The 14,875-nt window shown below is 45.8% G+C and overlaps 1 long non-coding RNA gene across 1 annotated transcript in view; it reads left to right on the forward strand.

Moving 5' to 3' along the window:
• Nucleotides 1–1,255, forward strand: part of LOC119443918 (uncharacterized) — a 41,474-nt gene extending 40,219 nt beyond the window's left edge. The window contains exon 5 of the long non-coding RNA XR_005190359.2: nucleotides 761–1,255. This is a non-coding gene — a long non-coding RNA (uncharacterized LOC119443918). The remainder of the gene's footprint in view (nucleotides 1–760) is intronic.
• The last annotated feature ends 13,620 nt before the right edge of the window (nucleotides 1,256–14,875 follow it).

The following is a 14,875-nucleotide window of genomic DNA, read 5'->3' on the forward strand; positions in this document are numbered from 1 at the left end:
GGCTGGATGGGGTATATGAAGTGTACATCGTACTTGAGTCGAAGGGCAGAAAAGAGTTGTAGAGGCGCCTTGACCGTCGCTGTATGGAGATGCATCTGTGAATACTTGAAGATAATGTGGAAATCTTTCAAACATGTGTGACTGAGCCAAATGGAATCAGTCGAAACAGGCATATCACAATTTTTTGTGTATGTCAATGATTGTAAGGTAAATGGAGAATACGTGTTTGGTGATATCTCTCGGGGGCGGAGACGCAACTAAAGCCGCATGTTTAGAAATGGCAGCAATCTTCGTAAATGATGCCGCCATATTACCCACGCGGAAAAACAGAGGAGGGGAATCAGACGGATCAAGGAGCGATTGACCATTCGATGCGTGGTGCAGACGCTCAATATATAATATAAAGCTCTCTGGTCTACTTGCAGCCTCAAAATATGAAAATAAGCCAATAAACAATCAGATTTGTCGTATAAAGGTGTCAGTGCGTTACTATTTGCACCTGCCTTGGACAACATACTCAAGTATATATAAGAAGTCACAACTTGTACCGTACCCGTGCCGAATAATATAGTTGTGCTTATCAGTATGAGCTACCGATAGGAACGCCGTACCTTCCAGAGATCCAAAGGGTTTAATCTATTTTCTCATTCTTTTACCGAAGAGTCCGGATTTTGCCCAATTAGGCCGCACCTTTTGTGGCTTTGTGTCTCGCTCAACAATTCACTTTTCTACTGCCACTAATTGCCGTATGCATACGCAGGTTTCCCACTGCACGAATGGGATTTGCCACATGCGGAAATCGCTGCACGGTTTCAAACGAAGAAAGCGGGAAATAATCCTACACCGCCAAGCCAGAGGTGTACTGAAGAAGGCAAAGAAGAAGGCAAGTTCAGCAGTCCAAAGCACCAAGAAAAAGTTCACGAAAGCAAAGGACAGCGTGAAACAAAAAGTGAACAAACGCAAGAAGAAGAAGAAGGAAAAAAAAGATAAAAAGGACTAAATGCAGACTAACCACGCACACATTCCTTCTGAAGTCAATCTGCTCGCTAGAGTACGGGCACCAGCACACTTATTGGCACCGTCTGTGTTACGTGGGCCATTTGTAATTCGTGGCACCTACTGATCTGTGGCAAAGAAGGTCGGCTTTAGAAAGTCCACTAGATTTCAGTAAAATACAATGGTTAATTTACGGCACCAGCCTTCGTAGCCAATTATGTCTGCACTACTTTGTATACAACATACGCGACATGAAGGCTTAAATAACTATACTTGCTACAGTCAAAAATCTCCATGTGGCAAGTACACTCAGCGGGGAACATTGTGGAAATTTTTGTACATGTAGATAATGACCTAATTGCCCGGTACTTTCAGTTAATAAATTGTCTTGACTCTGCTATCTCCTATTACTATACAAACTCTCACGCCGATAAGAAATGTACATGCTACGTTTGAGCAATAGTGTGATCAAAGGTTAGAGAAGATGCCCCACAACACTAAGCAAGTCGTCATGCGTTCTTCCACGAGACGTGACGTCGCCTTAAACAAAGGCCACTACGTTACTTTCGCTTAGAGCAAGCAATGTTATTTTCGCCGCAAAATATATAACTCAACAATGCGGGCCGGGAGTGTGCGATGACAGGCTGAGGCGCATTGAAACGCATAAAATGGTTTCAAGAAAATGTGAAGGCGGCGTCCACGTTCCTATCGATAGCTCATACTGATAAGCACAACTATATTATTCGGCCGTCTCTTAATTGAAAAGCGCGTGCACACGCATCGAAGTTATTGTGCAAACCAATGCCGAGAAAATAGTGTTTTGTGATAGGATCTACGGGTGCATGTTCTCCATGACATCGTTCTTGTTTTTTTGCCCCACCGCATCCACAATTGGTTTCCTAGGAAGAGCGGTTTTGGCCAGCGGGATGTCGTGCCGTCGCCGAACATCAGCTTGGGCCAGTTCCATCGCCTTCAGAAAGAGAGGGGTAGTGTAGGAAGTGTTGCCGCCAGCTGCCTCTAGGAACACTCACAGCTGTATTGTGTCCGGACGCCGAAACCCCCCCAAAAATGCTTTAAAATTATTTTTGGGCTTTAACAAGTCAAAATAAAAATGCGATGATTAGCCACGCGTAGTTGGGTACACCGGAATCATTTTTGCCACCTATTGACGTTACACGAGCGCTTTTGCATTCTACACCCACCGGAATAGGCTTTCCCTCAGAAAACACTGTGTTGTCCTGAAAGAATATTCTGCATACACAACTTACAAAAATCTCTATGGGACTTGTATTCTTGGCCATGAGACCTGCACAATATCCTATCAGTGCTATGAGACCTGTAAGTTTTCCTAATGGACATCTACATGTTCCATGCCACCAATGCAAATTCATATTCAAATTTTTCCTTTGGCGACTTCATGGAATGCCTGGTAACACAGCGCGTCTCGTAATTCCACAAAACTGACGAGCACGCCGGTGCGCGAACTTCGTCTTACTAGCTCGCGTGTTAGTTGTTTTCTCGATCTACGCTGCACGTGCTCATTCGTCAGTCAGCGTCCTCATTTCGTCAGTCAGCGGCGCCGGTTTTCTCCGGGCGGGCGTGGCCGCCACACTTGACGTGGGCAACCAATTTCAATTCATCCTGCAGCCAAGCAGCAATTCGGAAAGTGCGACACAGAGGGAATGTCGAACCCCTGGAGCACCCGCGCATCCGCTGCATTCAGTGGTAAGATACGACGAATAGACAGGCCACGAATGCTGTTAACAACATGCATGGCATTCGGCACGATCATAGAGAAAGAAATTGAACAAGAGGGGACACTCGGCAAAAACTGGCAACAGGAAACACGTCACCATACGTCACGCTATACTTTTGACGCCGAACGTTAGCTGCCGCGAGCATCGAAAAAAAAATAAAGTAAAATTAAGTTAACAGGCATTGATTTATTTTTTAAATTCTTTGCCGCGAAAACTAAAACGTTTTGCGTATAAATGAACTTAAGCTTTGCGACTTATTTTCCTCGCCTTACCTAGCCACAGGTCAATGACGCGCCAGATACATGCGTCATCCGCCAGACACTCCCCCGAAGCCAGCGAGGATGGCTGCGCGCGCGTTTGAGCGCTCGCGCGCGGCGACCCGTCTGTCTCTTCCTCTTTTTTTTTTTTTTTTTGTAACCTGGTTTATTGGGCTCTCGGCGTATTCTTGCGTTCCTTCTGCACTGGGACAAGGCACCACTGCACTACTGGACTACGGCAAGGTGAGAAATCTTGTTTCACAGTCTACGACACAAGTAGGCTTATGGCACGGGACCGAGACTTAAGACGCAGTTAGCGAAAAACAGCTCGGCCATCCTGGCGCAGTTAATTTGAGTTCATGAATCGTGCTGTGACATGCTTCCGACGCTTCCTAGGGGATTATGGTAACTTATTTCGGTTTTTGAGCCACACTGGCCGCACAGGGCGCCGTGTCGCAGTTAGCGAGAACTAACTCGGCCGTGGCGCATAGTCTAGTGCATCTTGCTAGGAGAAGTTTGTGCCGCTTTCTCTGACGCCAGACATTACTGAAAAGTAATTTCGTTACTTTCTGGGGTACTTTTGAGGCACGCTGGCCGCACAGCGCGCTTTGACGCAGTTAGCGATAAGCAGCTCGGCCGTGGTGATAAAGTTAGTTTGGCGTGTAATGAATCTTAGAGGAACAAGTCTGTGACGTTTTTTGTGGCTCCGCAACACATACCTTCTTTCGGTACTCACGCCTGTTGAAAACGCGATGGGCGATTGCCAAGAGTGATAACATGGGGTGTGCTGCTGGCGCCGGCAGAACGCGCGAAAGATAACGCCGACGAACATAACAAACTTGTAATTCGAGAATTCCGTCTTCTAAAGGACTGAAAAAGGGCATTGCACCCACGCATTTGTCTTGAGTGCCTGTTGCGTGCGTCTCTGTGTATGTAGCGTACCGTCGCGTCGCCCGAGGGCAAGTTTTGGAAACGCGAAGTCGCCCGTGTATTTGTGCTGCCAAAGTGCAGGAAATAATGCCCGGAAATGGGGGGAGCGGTTTATGGTATTATTTGGGATGAGTCGGGTATTTGCTACGCCATGTATGTAAACGCGAATTGCTTTTGTTTGTAATGCCGCCCATTCACCACTTTCGCACGATTCGCCTCTACACGCAGTATTCCTTTGTCTAAATACCAAAATGACACATGCTTGTAACATGCTCTTACGTGCTTGTAAATGTAACATGCTTGTAATTTACTTTTTTTTCAGCTGGTGCTGTCCGGTGGAGCTTCATACGGGAACTGGTGCCTGGTGTCTCAACGTTGGATACCTGGTGTCTCAACGTTGGATACCTGGTGTCTCAACGTTGGATACCTGGTGTCTCAACGTTGGATACCTGGTGTCTCAACGTTGGATACCTGGTGTCTCAACGTTGGATACCTGGTGTCTCAACGTTGGATACCTGGTGTCTCAACGTTGGATACCTGGTGTCTCAACGTTGGATACCGGGTGTCTCAACGTTGGATACCGGGTGTCACAACGTTGGATGAACGCACAAAGCGCGGAACGAGCTTTTATATAGAGCAAAATAAATATTTTCACATTTCACGAAAGGTCTTGCGTCTACTTTGTGAGATTTCACGTGGCACAGATTCGATGAGACTTTACGAGATCGTTCGCAATCATTTTTACCAAATAATAAACCGATTCCGCACGAAGAGCAAAAAAAAGGAGGGGGGAGCGCAGCTGGCGTGCTAGCTTGCGTTCAAAATGCGCGCGCCCAAAACCGAAACCGGAAGTTATTTATACAGACCGCTTGGCGCGCTGCAGTCAATTCGGCCGCTGGGCTCTATGGGAGTGTCCCCTCTTGTTGAATTCCTAACTCTATGGCACGATATTGTCACGTACTAGTGACGGTGAAGAAAACTGTCGCAAAACTGTGAATGACGAAACAGACTTTTTATTGGGCGAACCTGCGCCCACAAAAGTAACTTGCACTCAAAGCACAACGATAGCAGCGAACACAGTCGGCGATCGTCGAATTTTATTCAGCGGCGAAACGCGGCGGCTTTTATACGTGAGTCATTGAAGGTTCCAGAGTAATCTCCTGTGCCCGCGTGTCTTCCAGAAAGTATAGACAATTCGCGTCGCTCATACAATCAGATTACATAAGCGTCGGTGACAATAGACAACGGATAGAAGCATCGATAACCTTCGAGAAACTTCCGATACATCTAGGTGCGTCCTGTGCCGAGCGATATCGTTTAACATGCGTTAGCTGGTGAAAAGCGGTCACTGGTACAAAGATAAACAAGTGCACGTGTCAATATGTTTACATTTTGACCTGTTTACGAGTCCTAATTATTTGAAAATTTTACGACGCGTCAAGAAAAAAAAAATGAAGTAGGCGCTGCTCTTGCACTGCACCTCCGTTGAAATGGGGATACCGCTGCCGGGAATCGAAAGCAAGACCTCGTACTTAGGATCGGAACGCCATAGCCATTAAGCCGCCAATGCTTCATTTTTTTTTCTCTCTCATGATAGTTATTACGAATATAAAAAGTAGTACGTGAGTAACCTATTTGGATAATGGCCGAAACAGTTATAGCCGCGTCTACAATCAAAAAATAGACTATTCACAGCACAATTATTATAGTAAACAGTTGTCTAAAAGGCAGGCAAAAGGATACACTGCATCAACAATCGATACCAGTCTGGCTGGAAGTATCTTTGACCATATCTCGGAATGCCGAACCAATTGTATCTTCGCAGTCACATTTCATTCTCATGATTTCCCAATTAAGCCGCCAACCCGGATAACGAATGACGCTCAAAGCCAGCCCTTGTTCTTGGCCTATTTATTCGCTTTAGCATTCTTTGCCTACTTTAGATGTTTTAATCCTATCTATCTATCTATCTGTCTAGTCGCGTACGCCAACCAAGTGGCCGAAGTTGTCTTCCAGCTTGGGCCACTAGATATGGGCTCGTGGCCATCACACCGTAGTGCTCATTCTATCGCCGTCACTCTGATTCTCGTTATGCTCTCGTCGTCACCCTTACATGCCGACCCAGTGAACTAAGATGTCTAATAGTTTGGGCCACTACGTATGTGCTCGTGGTCGTGATGCCGTCGTGGTCGCTGCATCATCATCATTCAGGCTTTGTCATCCAGATCTCATCATTGCTTATTCGTGACACAGCCTTCATGCATTAGTTGTCATACCGTCGTCATGAGGTCTGTCGTGGTCATTTCATTGTCCTCACTACAGCTACGTCATTTGACTTTCGCCATGCCGTCGTCATAACCCCATCGTCGTTATACAGTCTTCGTGACACAGTCGTCGTCATGTCATCGTCACCATCATATCGTCCTCCAACCGTTGTCATGGTAGTCGTCAGTAGTCATCGTGGTCATTCCATCGTCGTCAATTTAACTTCGTAATCAAACTCCCTCCATACCATCATCATCATGCCATCGTTGTCCCACAGTCATCGTCCTCTTCACTATCGTTTCACCATCAGATTCACCTCAGGAACGTCATAACATTGTCATCACGCCGCCGTCATAATACCGCCTTCGTAGTTTCATCGACGTCATTCCTTCTTTGTCATTCTATCGTAACTATCCTGCTGTCATTCAATCGTGATATTCAGCCCCAGTTGGCAAGCTATTGTCATCGTCAAACAGTCACTGTCACGCATTCGTTCTCATACGATCATCTTGATGCCATCGTGGTCGTGCCATCGTTGTCAATCCAGTTTCGTCGTCTGGTTGTCGCCATCGTCGCGCCATCGTTGTCATAGGCTCGCAGTTATCTCATTGTCCTCATTCCGTCATCGTCCCGCTGTCGTCATCATACCATCGTCGTCATATTAGAATTGTCATCTCACTATTGTCATGTTATCCTCGTCATAACGCATTTGCCGTTCATTCGACGTCATTCCTTCATCGTCATATCATTCACGCGTCATGGCGTCGTCGTGCAGCCATCGTGATACCGTAATGCCTATGGGTGACCTTGGTGAGCGAATGCCTTAGCAATGCCGGACCATACCAGAGAGAGTGTGTTGGATGTAGCAGGAACAACGCAAGTTGCTTGATTGCTTGACTGTCAATCGCATTACCGTAGATAGTCATCGTGAGATGGCTTCTGCCGTAACTTTTTAGTGCTTCCTCAAGAACATATTTACCTCTGAAGCGCCGGAACGAATACACGAAAATGCCCGTGTTGCCATTTTTGCTCCTGTGTTGCTTCTCCGAAGATGTCAAATTGTGCTCTTAACCTGATGTGGGCTTACTGACGAGAACTTCAAGGTCATGCTTTTTCCACATCGGCGCTCAGCACGGGGCACCGGGATGCACCTTGGACGTTCAAACTGCCACGGTAGCATTTGTTGACTACCTCTGATCAAATGAATCATGTTTTAACAGCTTTTAGACAACATTACAACGGCTTAACATTGACTCATTAGCTACCTGACAACAAGAAATTGCGATTTTAAGAACTTGTTTTGGCTTTGGAGTATCAGCACATGTGCCGGATGAACTGCTCCCTGCTCGTAAGGATTTGCTCCCGATTGATTTGGAACGCTCGAAAACAGTGAAAAGGACTATTGATTTGCTATGCCCTCACTCTGCCTTACTCAAGTTATGCGAGCACATGGTGTATACTAGTTTTATTATGCATATCTTGAGGCTGGAATCGGCTGGATTCCCTCGATCGCTAGCATGCCTGACTCCACTCAAAAGAGAAGACCCCAGGTGGTGCCTCACATCCACAAGATTGCCCAGAACCTGAAAAAGGTGACGAACTGATATGATGTGCTTGTGGTGTTTTCAGCACCAAGCAAGTTGTCGAGGCTTTGCGCCCGTGTTTCAAAAAAAGCAGATAATTTTGGCAGCGAGAACAAACCTGCTAGGTCGCATCTGCGCTGCTCTGTAGGCGTGGTATATGGGATTCGTCTTAGCTGTGGCAAGGCATAAATCCGCCAAAAGCAGGCCGGTGTTAATGATCGATCAAGGAAACATGTCATCTCTATTAAGGATGACACTGGTACGGTGGCTAGATAGGTAGGTGTGCCGACCGAGCGTAGTTCACCACTTCTCCGCATCATGACGCAAAATTGGCGCTGCGGACAGTAGAACGGTTCAGCGGCGCGCAACGGCGGCTGCGCTGTGTAGACGAGCTGCGTGTCTGAAAGTATCGCTTGCCTCTGATTGTATCTTTGAAGTGCGCGTTATAATACCGTTCTGAGCAGTGTAGGCCAAGCCAGAATGAGGAACTTGTTGTCGTCTAGTCAGAAAAAACGAAATGATGAAGTAAATTTTCTAGCTTGGCAATCGGTCACATTTATTGATATAAACGCGGCGCTCCAGCCCATTGCATTAAAGACGTAAATGCATTTTTTCCATGCATAAAACAATACTTCAATGGTTTCATCCGGTATGTAGAACCGTGTTTACATGATATTTAGCGAGTTCTAATGTTTCAATTTCGGGAAATCCGGCTATTGTTTTATTGCTGCGTCAGTTACGGTACCTAAATTGGTGCGAAAAGAATTGTGTTGGTAAGTACATATGGTTCACTGTTTCATTGTAATAAAATAAAGCAATATGTCTTGGACTAGATTCGTGAATATATTTAAAATACAAGAAAAGCTCTCGTAACTTGAGTCAGCAGACACACCAACATAAATTAGCTAGCGCCAGCAAGGCCGCAACGTTGGTACACCACATCATAGCATTGTTCACAGCACACGCCTCATCTTCAGGTGCTTTCCCTTCTCCCTGTTGCTTTCGCACGCCATGTTATTGCCCTTGACAGGAAAGTAAAGGCGTGTAATTGAATAGAACTTCACAACACCGTTTATGAGCTCTTTCTTGTGCCGCTTACAGCCGATCAAATTCGGGTGATTCAGCTGCAGAAAGGATGCAAAGTCAGCGATATACTGTTCCTTCGTAACTCATTTAAACTGAAGCACAGCTTGAAGGCGTCTTCGAGCGATGCTACCAGTTTTTTAGTGCTTCAGAAGGGAGTAACAGCCCTGACCTACTCATTATGTTGAATTCAGTAATGTCCCTGAGTAATCGGAGCACTTGGCTCTTTGCAGGAACTTCCTTGCTACATAGCCTGCTATATAGAATATCAGCCTAGAATCACTTTTCTTTTCCCTGTAGCAGCGCAGCGGTGCTCGATGTCGCAGGCGCTGAGCCCCTCATGTGCGGCTTGCAAATTTCCAATGTCGAGGAGCTCATGGACGTACGCTTTTCGGTGTACCGCTTGCTCATTAACGTCGCCGATACAATCTAGCCACCGTAGCGATACTGAGCAAGCTACTGAGCAGCTCGGGGCGAACATTTCGCTGTTTAGAGCCCGACTTGCAGTTTGGAGCCAAGCAGTAGGTCTCCTTGGTGGTCTTCTTTGGTTGAGCAATGCCGCCGCTAATCTCGCCGGTCATCTTTCCTACCTGGAACATTTCACATCGCTTAGAAACTTACAAACAGTACGAGAGATGCGGAGCTCTTCCCCTTTGAAACTGACACGAGCAGACGACATACAACTATTCCAATACGGGCTTTATTTTTTTTTTTTGCTCACCGCCAGTCCGCCAGCCCCCTGTAGCAGACGACGCGCGCTGCGGAACCGTTCTACTGACCGCATCGCCAATTTTGCGTCATGACGCGGAGAAGCGGTGAACTACGCTCCAGTGGCGCCGATCGGCACACCTACCCATCTAGCCACCGTAACACTGGTTCGCATTTGCCGTGCCACTGTGGTTCGTGTGGCGGTGTGCCACAGCTTGGGCACCCGCGCATTCTCGGATGAAGCCGTTATATGATAGCACGAGAGTTCATGGAAACATGTTAAGAACAAGGGTGACTATTGCATCAGCTTACCTTCTGTTTCTCTTTTCACGAGCGAGTTTCATTTCCTCGATGTGGCTTTGGGATAGCGTTTTGAGTCCCGTACCTGTGTTTTCATTTTATTTTTTCTTTAGCCTTTGAGTCTGCGGATCGAAGTTTTGTACATATGCGCATGTTCTCGCGAAATAAAACTTCTTGTGAGTTGGCGCTCATTCTGTCTGTATCTTTTTTCCTGTCCTAACCATTTGCGCCACCCAGATCGACACTCTGCATAAAGGCTTATGAGTAGCTGACAGAAAGGACACAAGAAGCACCGCATATCTCCCGACAGTCACATAACATAGTGGACATTGAACAGTCGAGACTGCAGCCCCAAAGAACTTCTCGCAAAGCGATTCAAGGCGTGCCAGCATTTTAGGTACTTCAAACGATTTTTAGGTGCTTCAATGCCTGATGTTCAATATGTGCAAAATATTGTTCTCGTGTTTTACTCCCAACACAGGTTTTGTTTTATGAAATAAACAAAGAAGCGACATTTGTCTTCAAAAACAGCGAAACAATTGAAACATCCTACACAAGATTTCCTGTTACCCCCTTTGGGCGAAAATCCGAGGGAAAGAACAATTGCCAACTTTTACCAACTACGTTCGTGAACTTGGTTTGTGTGAACGCGAAACATTCGACATGTAATGCAGCATCAGCCGCAATTTCGCAAGAGAAAGAAGCAGAAGCGCAAATAATTTTTATAAAAGAACTGTTCCCGTTATCTAATTGACGAGCATATTCAAGAAGTTTGTCTTCCTGAAAGTCGCATGTTCTCTTGATGTTCTCGCGCATTGTAAGAACGACAAATGCAATAACTACTGCATGCATGATCCGAGCTACACAGAGCGGTACATAAAGTGTATGAGCGGGAGCGACCATATGTGCTGGAATATATTCAGTTAAAACTCTCAGCACTTCAACACAGCTGAAAAAGAAATTGAACGCAAAGCACTTGCGCTACTCTACGCGAACACAGCATGGCAGGACAACATCTCCCTCGTAGCCACCCTTATAAAAATGAATATTGAAATGTTGTTGGCATATTGTTGAGGAATTGTTGGCACAATCACCTTTCAGTAATGCCTCAATAGTTATTGAACGTACACAACAATACCTCAACAATAAAGTTGTTGAGCGCTTCACAACAGTAAAGTCAGTGACTAATTGTTGTTGACATATTGTTGAATAATGTTCAGTATTATAGAGAATTGTTGAGCAATATTGACATTGAATATATATTTGAAAGCAAAGCTTGTCGCCGTAAGCATCTTACGTGAGCAAAGGCATATCTTAGGTAAGCAAAGCTTGTCGTCCGATTCTAGTAAGCGAAGCTTGTCGTCCGACTCTAGCATGCTGATTCTAGCGTGACGGCTTCCGAAGCCCAGGCGAAACGTCACCGAAGAGCCGCCGACCCTGAATTTCGGGCAAACGAAGCGGAACGCCTGCGGCAGCGTCGTCTTGCCACAAGCTCCCCCAGTTACGACTCGAGAGATAGGCCTTTAGTTCAAGTTATGTGACACTCTATATATTTAGTGGTGATTAAGTGAACAATAAAACAATATGTATGTGTAAAACACACACACGCAATGTCAATATTGCTCAACAATTATCAATAGTACTCAACGTTATTCAACAATATGTCAACAACAATTAGTCAATGATCTTACTGTTGTGAAGCGCTCAACAACTTTATTGTTGAGGTATTGTTGTGCACGTTCAATAACTATCGAGGCATTGTTGAAAGGATATTGTGTCAACAATTACTCAACTATATACCAACAACATTTCAATATTCATTTTTATAAGGGCAACGACGTCCCCGAGGCACGCAACACCAACAGCTCCTTCAAAGATCCCGTGTAGAGTACCGCACATGCAAAGTCTTAGTTTTACCGTCTCTAGCAGCAAGTTCTTTATGTAAATGCCACTCTCAAAGCACTACCAAACTCAAAGCGTACTTACCCAGCTGTTGTTGCTCGATAGACGTAGAATTCTAGAAGACACAATCCTAGGTCCCGTCAACTGCTGAAATCGGAAATGTCTTGCCGCCCACCGCTTGCACGCTCTGTCTATCGCTTTCTCAGACAAGACCACATGCAGCACAGTGCTTCCCGCAAACGCTGCGCATACCGTAGGGATGATCCGGGCGCGTATTTCTATTTGCGCCCAAGCCCAGTTCTCGACCGCTGGCGCCGCCGTGCGTCGCTCGCGCGTAAAATGTTTCTAGCCACCGCCATTGGAACGGAGGAGGCGTTGACGGAGAACACGCTGGGCTGGTGTTGACTAGGCACGACTATGGCTGCTGTTAGGGGATCGATGGTATTCCTAAATAAACGAATCACTGTTTTGATCATCCAAATATAATCTCACTATCAGGGAGGGAGCAGTCTACCTGACTGGAGCAGTATTTTTTTTTTATTTGGGGTGTTGCTACGCTGCGCTCCGCAACACCCCAACGACCGCCGCTTCGCGTCGGCGCCCGGCACCACGGCTTCCGCCGTGGCACCGGGGTTTAACCGACCGCGCTGGCAAACAGAGAGAAAAAAAGAAAAGCGCGATATTAAGAAACATTTATATCCAAGGCGAGATTCGAAGCCGCATACGCCTGATCTCAAAGCAAGCGTCGTAACCACTACGCCATACAGCCACTTTTTTTCTTTATTACATGGGAGCAGACTCTTCAGCAACACTAGAAACAAGGCGCTACAGGCACATATTAAAAAGTCAGGCAAGCATGTGCACGCGTCCAATAAAGGCATCCAGTCCGGCGCTGTTTTTTGAGCAGCGTACAAACTACGAACGTAGACAGCCGATTCCCGAAAAAATGACCGAGTGCTTCGCGGTGGTTCAGCGTGCCTGTCACACATTCCACTGCGCCAAAGACTATTTAGACCAAGTACTATGAACATGTCATATGGTGGGTCATAGGAATCTTTAAAAGGTGAGAAACGAATTGTGTATGGTGTGATGTCTAAATCTTTTTAGATGTTCTTTGGAGAATGTCCCAGAAGAACACGGCATCCCTACAATCCACAAAACAGTGATCAATCGTTTCAGCATGTGGACACAAACGGCAGTTTGTAGACCACGGCACGAAACAGCCCCTTTTTTCTAACCAGGTTTTGACAGGAAGGGTTGCCGAATGTAAGTTAAAGAAAAAAGTTTTGATCCCTGGAGGAATGATCATTCGACGGACACGCTTGAGCACATCTAAGTAGCAACATTCCAAATAAGGCGCACGATAATGGGGAACAGGAAACAATGTGTCTATCAGTGCAGCAGAAATTTCTTTACGGGATGCAGTGAAAATATAATCCAAGCTAAAGCGAGCTTTAAGAAAGTGAAAGCCTTCAACAACCTCTTTCAAGAAGCCCCAAGGAGCAGTTGGTGCGTCTCTGACAGATGACGATACAACTATTTCTGGAAGCTAGTTCATTAATCTAAGTTGTAACATCTCTCTTAGAAAAGGACTGTTTGCATCACGTAAGAAGAATAAGCGGGAGACAAGTTGCCTAACAAAAAGGTGAACTAGGCCAAGACCACCACTCTCAAGAGGAAGAAAAACGTTATCACGCCGCATGGCCTCAACACGTGAGCTCCATACGTAGGTAGCAAACACACGATGGAAAGCTTGCAACCTAAGTCGCGAGCAGTGTAATACGAGCAGGACATACATAAGTCGAGTTGCTAGAAACAGATTGCAAGCTTCAGCTCGGCTAAATATGGACAACTGCCGCCCCTGCCAGTTGTTAACCTTACGTTGTACTTCTGCAACTTCCGCTGACCAGTGAGGATTACTGTTGCGATAATGAGAGAGGGGCACACCTAAGTACCTAAAGTCTTGCCTCCACTGAATACCTGCGAAGTGAGTTGGCATTGTACACCATTGACCGAACCAAAATCCGGAACTCTTCTCAAAGTTCACAGTTGCACCAGAAGCTGAGCAAAACTGCTGCGTTATGGCAAGGGCAGTCTCCACACTTTTCTTGTCAGCGCAGAAGAAGGCTATGTCATCTGCATAGGGAAGTACCCAGACCTCATTAGATAACAATCTGAACCCGTGAAAGGTATGATCCTTCAAAATTCGTGCACAAAGCGGTTCCAAGTACAGAGCGAATAATAGAGGTGACAAGGGACAACCTTGCCTTACCGATGCCCTGAGGTAAATAGATTCAGATAGACAACCATTAACTATTAGCCTTGTTGTGCCATTAGCATAACACATGGAGATGCCTTTAAAAGAAGAGATCCGATGTTTATGTGCTCTAAAATACTAAACAAGAAGCAGTGATTAACTTTATCAAATGCTTTTGCCAAATCAACCTGAGCTATTGCAACCTGACCCGCACTTTCTGTCACTCACTCTAGCACAGACCGTGCAACGTGGATATTTGTCTGAATTGATCTTCCTCTAATGCCACATGTTTGTCTCCCACCAATGATCGAATTACTTCTTGAAAGCGACTAGCTAATATCATAGCAAATATTTTATAATCCACGTTGCAAAGTGATAGGGGGCGATATCCCTCAACTTTCTGCAATTTTGTTACATCACTGCTTTTTGGGATAAGTACTGTGTGCCCTTAATAGAGCGTGACAGGTAGGCATCCAATCCTGTAAGCTTCTTCATACAGTTTAAGCAGGAAGGGAGCCAATATAGAGCAGAAACACTGATAAAATTCCGCACTCAAGCCATCAGGCCCAGCAGTTTTGCCTTTAGTTAGCGAAGCAATGGTTGCTTCCACTTCCTTGATACTTATGTCTCTATCAACGTCATCGCATTCTTCTTGACTGAGCTGTGGCAGCAACGAAATAAAGTTTTCAGTTACAGCTTCACTCTTAATTACTTTATGAGACTGAAAGATATTCTCGTAATGATCCGTGAACGCTTTCATTATTGTATCCTGGTCATTAACAATCGCTCCGGTATACTCTATCTCGAGAACTTGCTTCGACCGAGCCTGCCGACGCT

The sequence above is a fragment of the Dermacentor silvarum genome, chromosome 3 (genome assembly GCF_013339745.2).
Source record: "Dermacentor silvarum isolate Dsil-2018 chromosome 3, BIME_Dsil_1.4, whole genome shotgun sequence".
Lineage (NCBI taxonomy): Eukaryota > Metazoa > Arthropoda > Arachnida > Ixodida > Ixodidae > Dermacentor > Dermacentor silvarum.